This window comes from Macaca fascicularis, chromosome 10, assembly GCF_037993035.2.
Source record: "Macaca fascicularis isolate 582-1 chromosome 10, T2T-MFA8v1.1".
NCBI lineage: Eukaryota > Metazoa > Chordata > Mammalia > Primates > Cercopithecidae > Macaca > Macaca fascicularis.
Genome location: NC_088384.1, coordinates 58,278,921 through 58,286,751, shown reverse-complemented (window position 1 = coordinate 58,286,751; position 7,831 = coordinate 58,278,921). Strand labels below are relative to the sequence as shown.

General features: G+C 38.8%; 1 pseudogene; it reads right to left on the bottom strand.

The window, feature by feature from the left end:
• Positions 1-6,554: 6,554 nt before the first annotated feature.
• On the bottom strand, positions 6,555-7,188 carry LOC135965545 (coiled-coil domain-containing protein 85B-like; annotated as a pseudogene).
• Between the last annotated feature and the right edge of the window lie 643 nt (positions 7,189-7,831).

The following is a 7,831-nucleotide window of genomic DNA, read 5'->3' as shown; positions in this document are numbered from 1 at the left end:
GAGTGTGGGGGAGAAAGAAAAAGGAAAACTTAGATTTTTGTCCTGTGGCTGAGAGCAAAAAAAAAAAAAAAAAAAAAAAAAAAAAATGACAGGAAAGAGAATTTACCATTTTATGTTTTGTAATTCATGAATGTACATAGAGTATAATAAAAATTTTTGATCTAATATTTAAACTTCGTGTTTTACATCAGGATAGAGTGGTTTTCAAAGCTTTATCATATGATGTTGATGGCACATATGCAAGTATGATTATAAATAGGAACAAGCTTTTAGGACGTTTGCAATTAAATATTGATAGCAATAGAGAAAATTTTCAAGTGATGCCCAAAGCTAAACACTAATAGAATCAGTATGTAATTGACATAGTTTGCCCATCCCATAGGTCTTAATTTCCAACTCTTGCTTGAGGAAATTGTGTTTCCTTAATGATCCTTCTACTATTGTTGGAAAAAATGTTAACTTTCATCTTTATATATTCCCAAAATTAAGTAATTGAATTATTTCCCATTATACTTCTGCAAAGTGTATACTTTATTGAAGCTCTTGCCAAATTAAAACAAACATACTAAATGTTAACACGAAATATAGTGAAATAAATATATGGTCCACATACATTATGTAAATTTATTTGTATTGTGTGTACATACACACACACTACATACACATAAGAGAAACATACTATGTATTTGTATAAAATTGTGTAGGAGATATATATATATTCCATAATTATATATAAGTGAATATAGAGTATATATTTACATAAATTAAATATGAGGATATATATTCCATAATTATATATAAGTAATTATAGTACATAGTATACAATTATGTAGGATATATATATATATAAAACCTATATATGAATTTCTGTTAAAGGAATATTAAATATTGGCCTGAATATCTAAATACATTTTAACCGCAGATAAATTTTTAATTATGTATTATTGATTTTCATGTATTTTCCCATTAATCTTGTAAAATTTAATGATGAAATCCTTCAATCCATTACTAAAGTATCTAATCATATTTAAAACATTTTCTATGTGATTCTCAATAGATAAGGAATTTATTACTGTCTTCAGAATGGTTTGTGTTTTCCAACAATGGCCCCCCACTTTCTTTTTCTTTTCTTTTCTTTTCTTTTTTTTTTTTTTTTTTGAGACGCAGTCTTACTGTGTGGCCCAGGCTGGAGTGCAGTGGCGAGAGCATGGCTCACTGCAAGCTCCGCCTCCCGGATTCACGCTATTCTTCTGCCTCAGCCTCCCAAGTAGATGGGCCTACAGGCGCCTGCCACCTCGCCCGGCTAATTTTTTGTATTTTTAGTGGAGACGGAGTTTCACCGTGTTAGCCAGGATGGTCTCGATCTCCTGACCTTGTGATCCTCCCGCTTCGGCCTCCCAAAGTGCTGGGATTACAGGCGTGAGCCACCCTGCCCAGCCCAATGTCCCCCTTTTTATACCACTCTACAAACACTTATTTTCCAGAGTATTAAATTAAGCATTAAATCTATACACAAATCAAATTTAGAAATCCATCATCATGGCCGGGCGCGGTGGCTCAAGCCTGTAATCCCAGCACTTTGGGAGGCCCAGACGGGCGGATCACAAGGTCAAGAGATCGAGACCATCCTGACTAACCCGGTGAAACCCTGTCTCTACTAAAAAAATACAAAAAAATTAGCCGGGCGAGGTGGCGGTGCCTGTAGTCCCAGCTACTTGGGAGGCTGAGGCCGGAGAATGGCGTGAACCTGGAAGGCGGAGCTTGCAGTGAGCTGAGATCCTGCCACTGCACTCCAGGCTGGGCGACAGAGCCAGACTCCATCTCAAAAAAAAAAAAAAAAAAAAAAAAAAAACAGAAATCCATCATCATTTAGTCATCTGAGGGAAGATGAGCTTTCTTCCTAATGAAGACTTCTAATTTTTATGTATTAGGAAACCTTTGCCTTTAAATCTGTATATTTTTACATAAGACCTTGATTTTAGAAAGCATATTTTAAGCATTGAATGGGTAATGTATTAACTCAGAAAAATCTGATAATCTCATTACAGTAATTAGTTTCAAGCATATTCTATAACTCATTCTAAACAAATGAAATGGTTAACAAAATGAGATATGAGTAAGTAGAGAGCCTGAGGACTTCTCTGGGCATAGGTCTCAGTCAGACCCAGAAGGAAAAGCTCTGGCCAATTAGACATCACTGCTGGGGATAGGGAACAGTTCAGAAAGAAGAAACAAAAAAAATGAAATTAATTGAAAGCAATTTGCAACAGATTCAGTACTTATTACCTGAATGTGATGTGAAATCTGGATTGACTGTTTCCAATGTTTCTATTCAGACTATGATGTGAAATGGGTGTTATGAAACATCTAGTGAAAAAACTTTATATTCTATTCTGGTAACAGTGTGAAAGTATATTAGCAAATTCTTTCCATTGTGCCTGTACCTTTCTTTAATGATATTCCCTTACTTTCAAATTTCAGATCTTCTCACCTCTCATAGACTAATTTGTATTTTTTAAATCAATACTTTCTCTACAGCAGATAATTCCCCAGTACATGTTTTAGTATCTCTGGTTTCAGCACACACACTCAAATAGATGCAGAATTTTATTTTTTCCTTGACTTATGTCACTTGTAGTTTCTAAATTTTGGGGCATTCTGTACACACACTCATACAAAAATGTATATCCAAGAGTTTCCTACACCTGCTTTGTCTCTTGCCATATATTTTGTCACAGGTCAACCCACTGCAATCTGAATTTCATACTTTCCAGACCACTAACTCAAACAATCCTTACTGATGTCTCCAATGAGTACTTAAAATCAAATTATCAAATCATTCAAATTATCTTAACTTTTTCTAACTAGCCTACTTAGTCCTAGAATAAAATTAAAGCTCCTCATCAGAAGCCAAAAGGAGTTCAGCTTCTAGCTGTTTGTCATGTCATTTGATACCATTCCTCTCTTTGCTAACTTAGAGCCACTACACTGACATCCTCTGTTTGCCTCAAAATTCAAAAATCAGAAAGTTGAAAAATAATGTTCACATGATCACAAAGGATGGAATGACTTTAATTTCATTCTATGTTTCCATTCAATTTTCTAAGCTTAAAACATTTGGAGCAATTTTTGCCTTCCAATTCCTCATGTGAATTTGAAACCTTAGAGGGATGCCAATGGCATTTTATGGAAATTTGCTTCATACTTGTAAAAGAGAGAGGGCCATAGGGCCATGCTAACCCCATGAGAAATAATTGTGTCAGTGCGATTTTGACTAAAACTGAGCTACTTCAAAATTCAATGGTATATATGACTTTAAAGGAAGAAAATTAAGCAGTGTTTTTTCTGTAAATAATATTTAAAGACATAAAGCCTGATAATGCTGAAAATGATGATACTTATGTTCAGATTTTTAATCTTGAGTAACAATTTTTGAGTAATGAAATATATCCATAACCTGTGTTCAAGGTAGTGAAGTCCCTGACATTTTTTGAGTTCAAAGTTTTTATGAATGATTGGCTTGTGAGGTGAGCTGATGCAGCCTTTAGCAGCCTACAGTGAATGCAACCCCTGGATAAGAGTGTCTGTAAGACAGAGAGAGTTTCTTGTCCTAATGAGGTCAAGTTATGCAATCCTGCATAACTATTTTATTCTCCAAGGTAGGGGGTGATGTAGAGGAAAGTCTGATGATTGATGTACTTGAAATCTGAAAATATCTATTTGAGCCTGACTCCGCTAGTTTGCAGCTATGCTTTGTAACTTTGGGCATCACCTCTGAGCTTCAGATGCTTTATCTGAAAAACAGAAAATAGTACATTCCTTAAGTCTCTTCCTTGCTTAATAGGAAGATCCTACAAAGCATTGGCAAACTTGCCCAGCAGTAGAACATGATATATAAATAAGTTTTGTTTTGTTTTGTTTTGTTTTGTTTTTTACTAATAATGTATTCATGGACACTGATCTTTGTTCTTGCAGTTTGAACACTTTGGGCTATATGGTAGGCACTATGTTTGGATCGTAGACATGATGAAAACATCAGATACATTCTGGATTTTTGGTGTGGGGGCTGCGGAGACTAAAGTGGGGACTAAGATATCTTCCTTTTGTTTTACTAACTAATCTAAGACAAGCGACGCAAAGATCCACCTGTGATGAAGAACTCACATGATTTGGATAGACATGGCTTTCAGTTATCTCTCTTGTTCCCCCAGTGCTACAACCAACATTTTAAATTTTCCCCAACATACTCAGCAGAAAGTCCTGAATTCTCATTTTCAGCTGCTAGGAAGTTCTCTTATGCATTTGGATTTTACCTTGTAACTATGATTAAAATATTTTCTGTGTCATATATATACAACCAGCTTTCTTTCCATTTTAATTTTGATCAAGCCAGCCAGGACATGGTCTAATACTCAGTAGAGAAAACAGAAAAACACGTAACATAGACTCTTTGAATTTAAAATAATGAATGCTATGATGCTCCTTACTTTCCTTTCCCTGTTTGCCAATCGAGTAAAAAGCAAAGTAATGGAACTAATTCATCAAGTTAAAGACCTATCACATAATTATCTATTCATTTCATTGTTCTGTGCAATCCATTCTCAAGTGCAGTTGAATATATCACTATCATATGACATGATTTAGGTAATTTTCTCCATCTTAACTTCCATCGTTTTTGCTCAAAGCACCGTATCTCTTACTTAGTATCTCACTGTTATCCTAACCAGTCTATCTACAGGTTTTCTTGTCCCTGCACAATCTTTTATTCATGAAAAGCTGGTTTCATATTTTCAAATATAATCAGATCATATAACTTACTTGCTTAAAAAGAGCGAAACTCTGTCTCAAAAATAAAAGCCTCAACATTTCTCTATTAAATATAGGATCTATTTTTTTTTATTATATTTAAGTTCTAGGGTACATGTGCATAACGTGCAGGTTTGTTACATATATATACTTGTGCTATGTTGGTGTGCTGCATCCATCAACTCGTCAGCACCCATCAACTCGTCATTTACATCAGGTATAACTCCCAATGCAATCCCACCCCCCCTCCCCCCTCTCCGTGATAGGCCCCGGTGTGTGATGTTCCCCTTCCGGAGTCCAAGTGAACTCATTGTTCAGTTCCCACCTATGAGTGAGAACATGCGGTGTTTGGTTTTCTGTTCTGCAGCCAAATTGCCACTTGAATGTGGGAGACAAAATACTTACTTCTGAACTTTACTCTTATAGAAAGTCCAAACTCTAGCCTCAATTCCAAACAGTCTTTACCCCAGGTACACAAAAGTTTCAGTGTCCAAATGTAGTATGTCTTTTCAAACCTTTGCAATACTGCTTCCTTGGCTTAGAATACCCTTTCCAACATGGCAGGCTTCAACTCATTCTTCTAATTTCAGTTCAAGTACTCTCTCTTCTGAGAAACCGTTCATGACTCCTCTTGGAAAAATTATTAATTTCATTCTTGCATTCCTTCACATTCATTTCGATATATAATAAATGTTTTATGAAAGTAGGCATGCATGAATGAAAACACTACATTAAGTGGTCAAAAGAGAGTTTTGGAAGAGGTTAGCCTTAAGTTAGGATTTGCTTTAAGCCCAGCTAGATCTTCTTTAATGTCCAACTTAGTAACAATAAGAGTAATTAACAATAAATCATAGGTCTATAATGACAATTATAGCATTCATCATGTAATAGTCTAAAATGACTATTACAGACCTATGAGAGGGGAAGTGTTCTTCATCAGCAGATAACACAGGCAATACAACTGAGGTGGACCCTATGGGTTGACTAACCTACAAATTATGGTCAACTCTCTTCACCTTTACCTTCCTTTCACTCTACACCAGCAGTGGCCAATGAAACTATGATGTAAGTCATACATATAATTTTAGATTTTCTAGTAGTTTTTACTAAAAATTAATAGCTTTAGTTTTTATTTTTACATTAAAAATGTAAGAAAAGGTGAACTTAATTTTAATAATGTTTCATTAAACTCATCAGAAATATTACAATTTCAACATATAATCAATATTCATAAAATTATTGATATATTTTACATTTGTTATTATGCTAAATATCTGTACTTGTTTGCATATTTTATTCTTATGGCCCATCTTAATTCAGACACAGAATTTACAGTAGAAAAATTTGATCTACAGCTATGTTTTATAAATTTACAAGTGTAAAATATAGCCACACTGAATACTAAAAAATTAATATATATATATATATATATATATGATCTAAAGTCAATCCCATGGAACAAATAATCTTGAAAGGTTTCCAGATGGTCTTTTTTTTTTTTTCCCCCCGCTTCCGTATGGGTTTATTACCCCCAATCCAACCCCCAGCAAGTCCCTCCGCTCCAGCCTTCAGTCCCCCTGCTGCCCTGCCAGCAAGAGCGAGGGGCCCTTCTCGGTATCAGGATTTCTTAGTCCATGCCAGGGGCCCTTCTTGCGCAGCCAGGACAGCGTCCAGGTCCCGAGGTCCACAGCGGTCCCCGGGCTCCGGGAGCAATCCAGGCGGGCATCAGCGTGGAGGAGGCAGTTCCTTCAGTCATCGGGGGAACAGGTCGGGGCAACTGATCCGGACTGCCCACGCTGCCGGTGCTGGAGCTTCCATCGCCTAGGTCGCCGGGCCCACACGGGGGCAGGGCAAGCTCGGGTGCTGGCCCGGCGCCTGAGCCCCCCGCGCCGCCGGGGCCGACGCGGGGGCCCCATTCTTCGCCCAGCGCCAGGCAGAGCTCCTTAAGCGCCAGGTTCTCCCGCAGCAGCTCCTCTGGGCGGCCCTCCAGCTCGGCCAGCTTCTCCCAACAGCCGCCCAGGTCCTCGCGCACTGCCCGGAATGCTTGGGTCCCGAAGAGCTGCCACTGGCGCGCGGCGCTCCGCCCGCGCTGGCGCTCCGTGTCCAGGAAACAGCAGAGGTCGCGCAGGTCACGGTTTTCTGCCTGCAGACGCCGGCTGAGCTGCTTGAGTTCGCGGATCTCGCCCAGGTGGCCCTGCAGCTGCCGATTCACCTCCTGCATGAGGCGGCCACGCTGCACCAGTGCCGCCAGGCGCGCCGCCGCCTCCCTCCGCAGGCGCCGCACTAGCTCTTCCTTGCCCAGCGCCGCCATCTCCTCGTCCGTCAGCTCCTCCAGGCCGCCTGCCTCGGCCTCCATGGCTGGTCAGGCCGCTGGAGCATCGCCCGCCAGACGCCGCGACCCAGGAGCCCCACGTCGGGCCAGGAGCCACTCAGGGTCGGGCTCCGGCTCCGCGCGCGTCAGGCAGCGCTAGATGGTCTTTTTGACTTCACTTCGCTCTGTTTCAAAGAGGTTCACCAAGTCCCAAGAAAACAGAACAGCTTTCTGCTCATTGAACCCAGAGAGCCTAGTTCTACACTGAAGTTTTTATTCTTCTCTCTGCCTGGAAGAAATCTACTTTCTTTCACTCTTCAAATAACAAGATATTTTTCATCCTTCACATTAGGGCTTCTTTAACCACCTCCAAATTTCTTTCTGTCTTTCAAATCTTACAGCTTTCATAACACTTGAAACCATTTTACCTAACCTGCTCTTTAAAATAGAGACAATCACTGTTTTCTTTATTTCTGGGTCTTTAATATCTAAAAGAGATGTAGTAGATATGATAATACGGTAGGGGACAATATGAATGTATTGAGTATGTGAGTGAAAGATGTTATGCTTTTTTATGACGTAAGGAATGGATAGATTTTGGTATATTTTTAAGCATAAAAATGGGTCAGATTTGGAATTTTATTCAACACTGAGACAGCAATGTAGAAGATGGGTTTTTAATACCTAACATTCTGATTTCATTAATTGTCCAAA